Raw genomic sequence first — 14289 nt, 5'->3', positions numbered from 1 at the left:
GTTATATAACAATATGGAAAATACAGAAACAATTTTTCCAAACTACAATACACGGTCTGTGCCAAAGCATTTGTGTGTCTCACCTAAGCGCAAGAAGCAGTTAAGGAATAGTAATGTAGTCATTGGAACGTTGAGTTTCTAGGTTCCAATCATTTTTCAAAGACTTTTATTTAGGCCCTGGCTGGTATGGCTCAGTTGGTTGGAGTGTTATCCAGTAACCAAAAGGTTGCAGGTTTGATTCCCATTCAGGGCACCTACAAAAAGGCAATCGATATTTCTCTCTCTCCCCCACCCTCCTCCCCTGCCCCCACACCTCAAACAATAAAAAAATGTCCTTGGGTGAGGATTAAAAAAAAAGTGCTTGTAAAGATTTTTATTTATTTATTTTTAGAGAGGGGGAAAGGAAAGAGGAAGAGAGATACATCGATGTGCTACAAAAACATCAATTGGTTGTCTCTTGCATGCCACCAACCAGGGACCTGGCCTGCAACCCAGACACGTGTTCTCTGACGAGGAATCGAACCTCAGACCTTTAGGTTTACAGACAACACCCAACGCACTGAGACACATCAATAGTTTTTGAAAAAGGGCAGACAGAACATCTGAAACAAGATCGTCTAAAATGCCTATCCGGTTTTGCAGCATTAGATTCTGAGCAAATGGGAGAAGTCCCTACGTGGTAACATGAGGTCTTCCTCTTCGATGGTAGGCTGTGGTAGGGGACCCCAGGAGCACCTTCCTGGTACTGGGCGAGCACGTTCATGAGAAATTTGACTCAACTAGATGAAGACTTTCTCCACTGACTGTGTAAAAGAATTACCCAAGGAGAGAAAAACTAACAAAATAAAGATCGGAGTTCCAAAGGACTGTAATTTGGATTGGGGCTTTCTTTAAAAGAAATCACAAAAACTGCAATTGGCTACTCATTTGGAAAACAAATTAGTTTTCATTCACACTGCAAATCACACTTCAGACTAAGTTTCATGCAGATGAAATATTTTATAATGTGAAATGAAACCATCAAACTGCAGTAAGAAAACACAGGCAGAATTTCTATGCAATCCTGTGGTTGAAAATGTAGATACTCATTCATTCATTCTAGAAACACTACATGCTAAGCAGCAGAGGCCTCGCTGTGGACAACACAGACACAGCCCCTGTTCCCACAGAGTCACAGGCTAGAGAGGGAAACAGAAAAATGAAATAAAAATAACTGCATACTGATACGTACTTAAAGGGGGAAAGAGCAGGATTACAAGGGAGAGAACATTGGAGAGAATAACCAGCGTTGGTGGAACTCTGACTGAGGTGAGATTTAAGCTGACGCCTGAAAAGGGACGATCTTGGTAACAGCTAACCACAGATGTGCTCTTCTTTGCTCAGGGTGCTTTTCTGAGAGCTTGGCATGAGTTAACCCACTTAGACCTCAAGAACTCTGGAACAGGTACTATTATGATGATGATTCTTATGTTACAGGGAGGTAGAGGTGCAGTAACCTGCTCAAGGATACAGAGCTAGTAAATGGGGAAGCCGAGTGAACCCTAGGGAACCTGAACAGCCTGCTCCAGAGCTCTCTGGGAAGTGCCTCCCTGAAAGAGAAGGAGCCAGCCATGAGAAAGGTGTATGAGCACATGTGTGTACACACACAGGCACACACTCCAAACAAAAGAACTGCACCTGCAGAATCCCAGGGGCAAGAAAGAGGTTGGCGTGTTCGCTGAATTGAAAGGAGGCCAGTGGGGAAGGAACATAGTGTTCTAGAGTGAGAGACAGGTGAGGCTGGAGAGCAGGCAAAGACTGATCATGCCTGGCCTTGCCAGCCACAGTACGGAGAATGTCATGCGGGCTCCGGCAGGGGTGTGCCAAGATGTGATTACATACCAAACAGATCACTCTGCTATGTGAAGAGCAGATTTGGGGGAACAATACTGAGGCATTCCTGCTTCCTTGCGGCCTATGTGGAAAAGATTAGACTTCTAGACCTGGCTATCTACCCCTGTACCTCCTCAGTTCATCATCATTGTCATGAGGCACCAAGAGTGTGCACTTACGGACAGAGAGCCTCGAGTGCACACCCACTCTGCCACTGACCATTTCCGTGGCCTTACGTGAGCAAGTCACTGAATTCCTCCCAGTCAACTTCCTCCTCCGTAAAACGAGGTTAATAATAGCAGCTCCACCTCCCTCACAGCTGTGCTGTGAGCATCAGGTAGGACAATGCGTGGGAAAGTGCTCTGTGAATGTATAAGGCACTTTAACATTCTAGTTATTCCTGGTATGTTTCCTCATTATCCTTGACCTCTCAGCATCCACTCAGGCAGGGATGGTTATCTGTGACCTTCAGGGTGGCCACTGTGTTAACACTAACAATACTACACTGTCAGCACTTTAGTTTCTACAAATATGATAACCACATTTCATTCAAAACAAGCACAACCTTTGGTTTTCTTAATCATATGAGCGTGGACTTCTGGAAGACAACCGTAGCAGCTAACGATGAATACGCATGTACCAAGAATCAGGCACTATTCTGAAGTACTTTGTATCAGCTATCACCTAGCACCACTACAAGGGAGGTTTGATTATTATTATCATTTTATTGATGGGGAAATTGAGGCAGAGTAGTACAGCCATAATTTGAGCCCAGCCATCTAGCTCTAGAGCCCATGCTTTTATCCACTGTCCTGAAATTTCTTTTGTGACAAAGTGAGTTACAGAGTGGACAGAAAGGAGCCAGTCAGCAGGCCACAGCTCTGGAGTATTAGAGGCAAGAATATGGACCTAAACAAGGACACCTGGAATCACTTTAAAAGGCAAACACAAGTATCCAAATTGCTAACTACCAATGTTGCTGAGGGCTGAGGGACATCAGGCACTTGCATACACTGCTAGTGAGACTACAAACCGCTACAACCTTCTGAGAAGACAATTAGCAGAGTGTAGGAAAACCTGAACAGTAAAGCCCCACATTCCCCCTGACGCAGCAATGCCGCTCGTAGTAATCTGTCCTGGGCGAATCGTGGACGTGCGCAGAAGACGGTCACTGCAATGTTATTTCTGAAAGCAGATACAGAAAAGCAAATGTCCGACAAAAGGAGATGGGGTAGAGAAACCACGGCACTCCCATGTAAGTGAACATGGTGAAGTCATTTACAATGATGCTGTAGCAAAAAAGAAAATTAGTATTTTGTTAAGGAAAAGAAGGGTGCAAAAAATCCCCTTGGTATAGGCTTTGGTAACTGACTGCCTCAAGTTCTGCGTGGGCTCCCCAGCTGTGTGAGCACGGCCAGGGCGTGGAATTTCTCTGAACCCCAGTTTTGTTATGTTTACACGCGGATACAAAATGTACCATCCTCACAGGGTAGTGAGAATCAATGAATTCATGTATGTAACATGGTTGGTACAGAGCCTGGCACCAACAGGCTGGTGATGCCACTCATCTGAAAACCCCTAGCAAATTACCCACACAACACGCACACCACAGCAAGTACCACAGGTGACGCGGGACAGTCTCAACACTGATGATCTCTGGATGTGCAGTACCGGATTTTTCCTTTTACATTCTCAGCGTTTCCTAGATGTCCTGTACTTAGATAAAGCCAGCAAGGCATTAATATTTAAGTATCCCCATGTTTTTCAAGGAGCCTTAATAATACTCCTTTCGATCTGTTGATTTCCTCTAGCACAATCCACTCCGCGCATATTGTGTTTATGGAAATAGGATATTTTACTGACTTACTATAATGAGTAATACATTTTCCCCTTTACTCTACAGAGTCAAACAGCTTGCTCATATTTCATCCTATAAATGTCTTTTCTGCACCAATGTGTACATTCGCAGATTAGGAGCACTCTGAGGGATTACTGGAGCGCAAAAGGTAGGGGAGAAATGGATTAATGTCTCTTAAACAGCAAATGTAAAAGAGACAGGCATGATAACTTCATGATAGGTATATGGAAGGAAGTATACCTTACCTCAATTATGTATGGCCAGAAATTACTGCAATAAATATTTCAACTCCACGGACAATCGTCTGCTGGGGTCAGAGGATGGAAGTAATTCAGCAGTTCAGCAGTCCATCCGGTACCGTGACAATCATTCTGAAAGACAAAGGAATCTCGTTGAGGGAAATGTGATGGAGAAATATCCCTTCTAGACTCCAGACCTGCGGGAAAGAGGAATCAATTACAAGAGACAGCCACGCAGCACAGGAACCCAAGTACAAGTAAGTCGTTTTCCTGTTGGGGCAGAAGGGGCAGGCTGGAACAGAAGAGAACCTGGGATGTCACACGAGCGCAGGTCTCCTTTGCTTTAGGTAAAAGCTAGTCGCTTGCTCTTGGGGTACATCTTTCACCATCACGTCAAGGAACAGGGCTGGCCCCTCACAGCCTTTCACCTTCACTCCCATTGCTGTTCTCCATTCGTACCTCAGAAGCTCATGAACATCATCAATTTTAATCTGTGAATACCTGTCATTTCTGTCAGACCACTCCATTAAGAAACATGTGGCTGGCCTTTCTCTTCAAACTAGCTCCACTGAAGATCTCTGTAACGGCAGTCACTCGGGATTAAAACAGTGGGATCACTTTCAAGTCATCCTCTCCTCTCCATCATCCTTCATCCCAAGATCAGTCCACCCAACTTTCCCTTGTATGGCCTACTGCTCTCCACCTCTTCTTTTTCACTCCAACCCACCACTCGTACCAAATTCTTTGACACCCCTGCCTGTTTATAACAGCAGGCTCAAAGCTGGTCTCTCTGCAGATCACCACCTGTCCGCTCTCTCTTGCAGAACAACTACTTTCATCCTATTATTTCTATAACCTTGAACAGGTCCCCTCTCTCCTGGGTGTCAGGTCACTTTACTACAAGATGAAGAACTGGTTTCAATGTTCTCCATCCTCACTGTGCTTTGAAGTCAGATGTCCTGGCCCAGGCACTCAGCAAAACTTAGACAAACTGTATATCCTCAGAACTCAGTGTGCTATACATAAAATGAGAATAATATCATCTGCCCTTAAGGTTGCTGTAAAAATAAAAACATTGAGATCTTGTCAGGTCAGGAACGCCTACTTAAACAGCCATCTCCACCCCACCTTATAGGAAGGATTACCTCCAGCTCTGATGTTCCCTGTTCTAATTTCCAAGTCTAGCATTCTGTTATTTCCTTTTTCATGGGGGTAATAAATTTCTCAGCCATCAAAAAAAAATAAACTCCTCTATTAACTTTCATGTTCTTCCATAGTCTAAATCTACTTTCTCTTTTCTTCTTCCAATTTCCACCAAAGACCTTCTGTTCTAATGAGCTAAGTCTACACATGCTCCCTTCACCCCTATCGTTCCCCTTGCCAAGTACCCTTTTCTTCCCCTTCCGGCAGGGCCCCGCCCCAGTCCTGGCAATGCACACCTTTCCGACAACTCAGCTCTCACGGGGTGGGGCTAACTGTACTGCCCGTTGTTTTGTGTTCACCGACCTTAGCTGTCCAGCTGGAAAGGGACTGTGCTGATTATTTCAAGTTAGTTTTTCACTTTTCAGCATGGGCAACATTAGAGTTTTTACAAACCTGGTATTTTTGCGTCAATTCAGCAAATGCTGTTTTGAAATTTATAAGCCTTTGGGTCTTGAGGTAAGATTCTTTTATTTACTCCACAATTACCTTTTCTCTTTAAAAAAACTGATAGTGGTAAAATAAACATAATGTAAAATTTAACATCTCAACCATTATTTTTAAAGTGCGCAGTTCAATGGTGTCACACACATGCACACTGTTGTGCAAATGAGCTCACACACGGAACTTCTACCACCATCAAGGGCAGGCTGCCACAGACAACCCAGGGGCCTCTCCGTGAGCCGGGAGAGGAGCTCGCGCACGTCCACTGTGCAGAGATCTTGTGTTAAAGCGAACGTGTCCTAATTGCCAAAAAATATATTTTATGACCCAACTCCCAGCAACAGGGAGGAGTCATAGTGGGAAAAGCCTGTTTCCTAGACTTTTGCCTCTAAAAAGATGGCTGATGCCCTGAGACGAAGTGGAAATTCTAAGGGCAATAAGAAGACTCGGGGAAATCTGACTGGTGAAGTCTGACGGGAGATGAAGAACAGATAAGGAGGATGGGATGGGGGTGGTAACAGGAGGAGGAAAATAATCCAGAGAAAGTAGCCCAGAGAAAGACAAGTGAAGGCAAATGCTGCGGATGGGGACTGAACAGAGGACACTGGACTTAACAATTGGTAAGGAGGTCACTGGTGACACCTGAGGGCAATTTTCAATAGGGCTGGCACAGGATGTAGACTGCAGGGGACAAAGGGAGAAACTGGAAGAGCAAATTGGAGATGAGCAGAGATGAAACACAATGCAACATACAGATCATGTGTCATAGAAATGTACACTCAAAACCTGTATGATCCTATGAATCAATCTCACCCCCAATAAATTTAATAAACAAACAAAACAAAACAAACCATGGTTAGGAAGCCAAAAAGTTTGTGCTGGTTCTTTTCTACCCTCACATTTACCTGACTGAACAGCCCAATAAAAACACCTCACCTCATTCTTCCTTCCTTCTGCACCAGCCATTCCTTTAGTTTCATCTTAGTAAACTCTCTTCCTCCCCCTCCTCCGTGACATGTCTTTACTGCTAAGTGCCATTCTGGCAACAAGATAAATATTTATGTTTAGGAACCAGGGCCATTGGATCAGTCACTACAAACTTAACCCCATGCCAGGTACTTGACTTTCTAACACTCCAAATACCCTTAAAGGTTCTTCAGCAGCTTTTACTTTAGTGATGTCTGCAGTAACACTATACACCTGAACCCACGCTTTTGTCGGGGGTGAAGCAGCGTTGTGCTGTATAAATATTGCATGTACTGCTTGCACTGAAATTCTAGATGAAGGGGCGTCCACAGGTCCTCCGTAAACGTGCTGGTTGCCCAGACAGCATTTTCTAGAATTCCTGCGGTGTACAAGCCGCACCACCTTCACTCCTGGTTTCAGCTGCAGACAGTTTATTAAATCACAATGTAACAGTAACACTTCCAGAGTTAGGGCGCTCTGCTCTCAGTTCCGCCCAGTGGGTAGGCTTGTCATCTTAAAGAGGGACTCTTTAGATAGGTTGGGCCTGCGTTTCAAAAAAAAAAAAAAAAAAAGTTAAACATTATACAGGAAAAAAAACAGTTGTCTAGAGAGCTGTCAGTTTTCTGACAGATAATGGTAGGGTCTGGAGTAACTTCCCCCATGAACACCCAAGTACAATTTCTTAAAATGGAAAAGTCCAAATTGGTAATGGATATTTCCAATTGTCTCACTTAATTTTTCCTTAAAAACCTGCACTAATGTTGTAACAATGTATAAGCAGCTAGATTTATACATCTACGTATGTTTTTTGGAAAAAAATCAATGATGAGATATACTCTTAAACTAATATGGTCTCAGGGAAAACATAAATAAATATTAAATTTTTAAAAATGTGTATACAGGACTCAAGAAAAGAGCTTTTCTCCTTTAGGATTAGTCATTCAGACAAATCTGACTGACTGCTAGTCACGTAAACTATACTGCTAAACTCATTATTCCACCCCCCCACCCCCGCCCCGCCTCAATTGCTTGGCAAAGGCCAAAAAAAAAAGTCACACTTGAGAGAGATTATGAAGGGAATAAAGGATACTTCCTTACCTGATATCTAGATATATAAAGTAGGAAGGCTATTTCCACTTAAAGCAAAGAAAACAAAGGTCAATGCTTTTTTTTTTTTAGTGATCAGATCAGATCAGAAAGTGAATTCCTCTCTGATGGGGTTGCCATTTTGGCTTGGTTCTACCCCTACAACCATTAGCCCCAGAGTGGAAAGTTCCGCATTCTCCAGTGCTTTCCCTGTTCCATTCCCTGTGGCGGAAGTGACCATTTGTGGGGGTGACCTGGGAGGAGGCCGCAGAGGCCCCTTGCTGTAGCCTGAGTGAGGGAATGACGTTCTAGCTGGATGGTCAGCAGTCGGTCAGTGCTCAGTCAGGGGCTCTGGAAGATACCACAGTGAGCGTCAGGGTGCTCTTTATCCCCAAAGTTTAAATGAGAAATACCTTTACTTCTCCAGAGAATTATTTATAAAAGGGACTGTTAAACACACACAGGCACTCAAATATACTCCTCATGCCTAAAAGCGGTGGCTCTAAAACGTTGGCATAAATTGCAGTCATCTGAGGGGCTTATTAAGGCACATATTGCTGGCCTCAGAGTTTCCAGTTCCAGAGGTCTGGAGTGGGGCCTGAGAATGTGCATTTCTAACAAGCTCCCCGTTTCTGCTGCTGGTGATCAGGGGACCACATTGTGAGAACCATACAAACAGAGACATGAATTTGAAGGGTGAGCAGGAGCTCCTTAGGAGAAGACACCATCTTTGTGTTAGTATGAATATTCATTCAACAGTTGTTTACCTAGCATCTCACCTTAAGTAAGAGAATGTAATGCTTTCCAAGAAAGACAGTGTCCCTCTCCCACGTGCCTGAAACAAAACTGCCATTCCAGGAAGAAGCACCAAGTTTAGCAGGACGCTTCCTAGCTGTCAAACTTAAACTATGCCCCAGGGGCCAAGGGCAGCTCCCAAAATGAAACGGAGTATGGACTGTCAGTGATTATCAAAGAACCAGAACAAATGACACAGACTGTTGTTGGTATTGAGCCCGCAAGTAAAAAAGGGTGAATTACCCATGAGGCACAAGGTGCACACTAATGGCCCACACATAACTGGGGAGAGGACTGAAGGCAGGAGGCCTGTGGAAAGCCAGGCACAGTTCCTGGCAGAGCAGAAGGAACTTGAGTATTAGTTCCTCTCCTGCTTCCTTACCGATCTTCCCTCCGCACCTTGAAAAGTCAGGTTCTGAGGGCCCCTAAGGAGGCTGCCCCACTGCTGCCTACCTGTGTCACCTCAGCACCCCGAAGCACTGAACCTGCATAAACAATTGTGGGAAGACTGCATCAAGCCAGTGGTTCTCAAACTTTAGAGAGCATCACAAATGTGTGGAGGGCTTTTTTTTTTTAACATAAATTGTTGTGCTCCCTAGTTTAATTCTGTACTTCTGGGTGAGGCCTAAAAATTTAAATTGCTAATAAGCTTTCAGATGATGGATGATGCTGGCCCAGGTACTATAGTTTGAGAACCATTCATTAAGCTTATCCTTTGCAATTATCTGGAATACTAACTTCTCTAATTAATTATTGCATAATACAGAAGGCTCTTAGTACAAGACTAAGAATGTGGCTTTTGTTATCAACCACGTGACTACCTCGGGCAAGTGCTGTACTTTCTCTGTGTTTTCACTTTCCATACGTAAACTGAGAACACCTGCATCCATAACATTGTAAATCTGATTAAAGCGTATTACTTTGTAACTTTAAAGATGCTACCAAATTATCAGCTGCTACCTTGTCTTTCAGAATATTGTGGACTTCCTTAATCAAAATAATTTATAACATTTAAAACAAGTACCAGAGACCTCTCATTTACCAGGCAAGATGGGAGAAAACTCTCAATTTAAACAAAAGATAAAGCCTAGTAAATGTTAGTCTTCCCAAAACTATAAATAATCTGGAAAAATGCATTTGACTCTTCCATGTGAAAAAAATTTATTTAATCAAAATTTACTGTGTGCATAAGAGAAAAAAATACACAGATTTCAATTTAAAAAACATATATACTTTTAAAAGACAGAGAGTAGTAGTATTTTCAGTAACAAATTACAAAGGCACCTTCCCTTTTGAGAATGGGGCAGCACAGGTGCTCATTTCAATATTAACAAGCATATAAATGTCATAATTCATTCTAGGGAAGAAAGAGGGAATTGAGGCCAGTTTCCCCAGGATGCCCCCGTCAACTGGGTCAAGCTGTAAAGTATGCCAAGGAAACATTCTCTCAAACCTCATTAATTATCAGAACTCGAGCTCTGGTATTTCAGCACAGACAGCTGGTGCCCTGCCCGGTCACCATCCTACTGCTCCTTAGGCTTTATGGAATGTTACAGGCACAGAACTTCCATCACCTTCCCCAAAAGAGGAGTGGGTTTGAGGTGAGCCACTCAAATTACTGCAGCCCAAGGGCCGAGAGCAGACGAGGCTAGTGATGCATCAATGATTCCCGCTTCTGTTGAACAGAATGACTCCTTCCATTATCGAGGCAAACCCAGGTTACCATGGCAAACACCCTTCAAGCACAGAGCAGAGGTGGATGGGCACAACCCCATTAATCCTCCTGCCTGACCCCTCCAAGTAACTCCCAGCTTTTTCCTCTGAGCATCTAATGGAAGTCAGCTTCAGTTACAAAGGCAAAAAGTGCATTGTTCATCTACTGTTACCCCAGGCTGATATTCTCAAACATGCTCAAAGTGTGTATTCTCATACTTTGTAATGGAGGAAGGCTGGCCTTTCTGCATCAACCATTGTTACAAGGAGTTAATTCCTGTGTTTGCATTCAGCATTTCTGAAGCAAACATCAATTGATCTCAGGGGAGAGGAGCGAGTTAAAAAACACTGTTAACCATTTTCATATTTTCTTTAAAATAAGAACTAAACAATGCCTTTGCCTTCTGGAATCCCTTTTACCCTCAATACCCTCCTTCTCTCACTGGCAGTGACTTAGATACCTCTGGCTTTAAAAAATAAAATTAAAAGTCCTGACTTTTATTTATTAAATAAATTCAGAGACTGGTAAGGCACCAATTTTAATTTACCGATCCCGGCTCTCCACATTTACAAATTATCTTTTATATTTTGATTGTAGAGGTTGCCTTTGGTAATGGCATTAATTCATTAGGTCCTAAAGGAAGAACTAGATCAATGACAGCAACAGCGCGTCAGCATCATAGATTCTGCAGGACAGACACTTCCACCCTGCCAGTAATGAATATGCTGGAGGCCTGACCAGTGTGGATCAGTTGGCTGGGAGTTGTCCCACAAAGTGAAAGGTCGCCGGTTCAATTCCCGGTCTGGGCACACGCCTGAGATTGGGTTCAACCCCAGTCAGGGCACAACAAGAGGCAACCAATTGATGTTTCTCTCCCACATCAATGTTTCTCTCCCTCTTGTCCCTCCCTTCTCCTCTAACAATAAATAAATCAAATCTTTAAAAAAATACATGCTGGGAACAAACGATAACTTCCTGTTAAACCTAATCTTTACTGTATTAGGAAAAAGTCCAGCCATTGTTAATGTAACAGGAAGCTTGTACGATATTCATGTAACCTGGGAGCCAAGGAGAATGGACTGGAAACTGGAACTCACATGTGAACAATGATGACATTTCACTGTACTAGTCACTAGTATTCGCACACCACTGAGTGAGCACGTGTGTTGTGTGGCTGTCGCATTCACAATGACTGAGTGAGAAGCAATGAATCCGCATCACATTTTGCGTTAAGCTTGAACATTCCTCTGCACAAACTATTTGGTTAATTTAGAAGGCCACCGCTATGGGCAGCTGGTGATTGGCAGCTTCACCACGACAATACACCTGCTCATGCATCCCCTCTTATGCAGAGTTTATTGGCGAAACATCAAATCACCCAGGTGACTCAGCCCCCCCACAGCCCACACTTGGTGCCCTGCAACGTCTGGCTTTTCCCAAAACTAAAATCACCTTTGAAAGGGAAGAGATTTCAGACCATCAATGAGATTCAACAAAATACAATGGTGCAGCTGACAGCAACTGGGAGAACTGTGTGAGGTCCCAAGGTGCCTACGTTAAGGGGACGGAGGCATCACTGTCCTGTGTACAATGTTTCTTGTATCTTGTTTCTTCTTCAACACATGTCTCTATTTCTCATACTACATAGCTATGTAATTTTTCATATTATAAAACTATGAACATTAAAATGGATTACCTTCTGGACAGACCTTGTATACCATGGAAATGTCTGAGAAGATAGCAGAGGATGAAAAAGCAAGTTCTAAAGAGATCTGCCACTTGACACAACATTACCATGTCCAAGATCAACAAAAAATCATATTTCAAAAATCCTCTAATAGTAAGACAGAATGATAGGAAGATCATTCTGCTAGAAACAGCCATTGTTATATCAGTTAAGTAATAAACCAAGGCAGACTTCCGGTCAAGATGGAGGCATAGATAAACATGTCTCACATACTCTAACAACTACAGCAAAAATTACAACTAGACTACAAAACATATATCATCCACAAGAGTCAGAAAAATGAGCTGTATGAAAGTCTGTCAACCAAGGATTTAAAGAAGCAACAACGTTCATCCAGACGGAAAGGAGGGGTGGAGATTTGGAGAGGCTCAGAGAGGCAGCAGAAAGGGTGGTTCCACATTCACGCGTGGTGGATAAAAAGAGAGAGGGAGAGCAAGTGATCCCAGACCCAGACCAGACCATCCAGCTCAGGGTTCCAGTGCCAGGAAGACAAGTCCCCATAACTTCTGGCCGTAAAAAACAGTGGGGGTTGAGGGGCAAAAGAAACTGCAGGATTCTTAGAGGAGACTCCTCTTAAAGGGCTCACAACAGACTTAGGACTTTCACTCCCTCTGGGATTCAGCACCAGGGCAACAGCTGGCAGGACACCAGTGGCACAGAGGGAAAAGAGGGGAAACTGAAGTGACTGGCTTCAGGGCGAGTGCTGGAAGACAGCTTCCTCTCAGGCAAAATTCCAGAGGCTAAGCAGCGACACTGTCCCCTCTCCGAGCCCTTCCACAGAGCCAGAGTGGTAACATGGGTTGCCCCACCCTGGAGATTACCTAAGGCTCCACTCCATACAACTTACAGGTGGGCTTTTCTACAACGGTCACACTATTAAGACAGGAAGTCAAAGTAGCTCTACCTAATACACAGAAACAAACACAGGGAGGCTGCCAAATTGAGGAGACAAAGAAATATGGCCCAAATGAAAGAACAGAACAAAACTCCAGAAAAAGATCTAAACAAAAATAACCTATCAGATGCAGAGTTCAAAACGTTTCTAATACCCTCTGCGAGAGCATGGATGGAACTGGAGAGCATTATGCTAAGTGAAATAAGCCAGGTGGTGAGGGACAAATACCATATGAGCTCAGCTTTAACTGGAACCTAACCAACAAAAGAAAAAAGCAAACAAAATATAACCAGAGACATTGAAGTTAAGAGCAATCTAACAATAACCAGAGGGCAGTGGGGAGGGGATAGTGGGGAGAGGGGTTTTCAGGAACTACTATAAAGGACACATGGACAAAACCAAGGGGGAGGGTGGAGGTGGGGGAGGGAGGTGGGTTTGGCTGGGGTGAGGTGGAGGGATGGGGAGAAAATGCAGACAACTTTAATTGAACAGCAATTAAAAAAATGTTTAAATTAAAAAAAAAAAAGTTGGTTATCAGGATGCTCAAGGAAATCACTGGGTACTTCAACAGCATAAAAAAGACCCAGGTAGAAATGAAGGCTACATTAAATGAAATAAAGAAAAATTTTTCAACAGTGGAGGGGATGAAGCTGAGAATCAAATCAACTATATGATTCTTCAAGGAAGAAAAAAGCAGTCAAACAGAACACCAGGAAGAAAAAAGTATTTTTAAAAAATGAGGATAGGCTAAGGAACCTCTAAAGACATCTTCAAGTGTACCAACATCCGAATCATAGGGGTGCCAGAAGGGGAAGAGGAAGAGCAAGATATTGAAAACTTATTTGAAAAAATAATGAAATAAAACTTCCCTAATTTGGTGAAGGAAACAGATACAAGTCCAAGAAGCACAGAGAGTCCCAAACAAGATGTACCCAAAGAGGCCCATACCAAGACACATCATAATTAAAATGCCAAAGGTTAAAGATAAAGAGAATCTTAAAAGCAGCAAGAGAAAAGCACAGAGTTAGCTACAAAGGAGTTCCCATAAGACTGTCAGCTGATTTCTCAAAAGAAACTCTGCAGGCAAGAAGGGACTGACCACAGGTATTCAAAGTGATGAAAAGCAAGGACCTACAATGTAGATTACTCTACCCAGCAAAGCTATCATTTAGAATGGAAGGGCAGATAAAGTGCTTCCCAGACAAGAGAAAACTGAAGGAGTTCATCATCACCAAGCCAATATTATATGAAAAAGAAGATCAAAACTATAAACTTTAAAATGACAATAAATTCACAACTATCAACTGGATCTAAAAACAAACTAAGCAAAAATGCAGAACAGAAACAGAATCATAGACATGGAGATCATTTAGAGGGTTATCAGTTGGGAGCGGGGAGGCACAAATGGGGGAAAAGTTGCAGGGATTAGGAAGCATAATTGGCAGGTACAAAATGGACAGGGGGAGGTTATGG

The 14289-nt window shown here is 43.1% G+C and overlaps 1 protein-coding gene across 2 annotated transcripts in view; it reads right to left on the bottom strand.

Annotated features, from left to right (window-relative positions):
* The window catches only part of KANK1 (KN motif and ankyrin repeat domains 1), a 189456-nt gene that overhangs the window by 119331 nt on the left and 55836 nt on the right, over window positions 1-14289 (bottom strand). For both annotated transcript variants that reach the window (XM_053924038.2, XM_045191132.3), the window contains exon 2: window positions 3976-4101. The gene's annotated coding sequence lies outside the window, so the exon portion shown is untranslated. The remainder of the gene's footprint in view (window positions 1-3975; window positions 4102-14289) is intronic.

The sequence above is a fragment of the Desmodus rotundus genome, chromosome 1 (genome assembly GCF_022682495.2).
Source record: "Desmodus rotundus isolate HL8 chromosome 1, HLdesRot8A.1, whole genome shotgun sequence".
NCBI lineage: Eukaryota > Metazoa > Chordata > Mammalia > Chiroptera > Phyllostomidae > Desmodus > Desmodus rotundus.
This window is presented reverse-complemented; position numbering and strand designations above follow the sequence as displayed.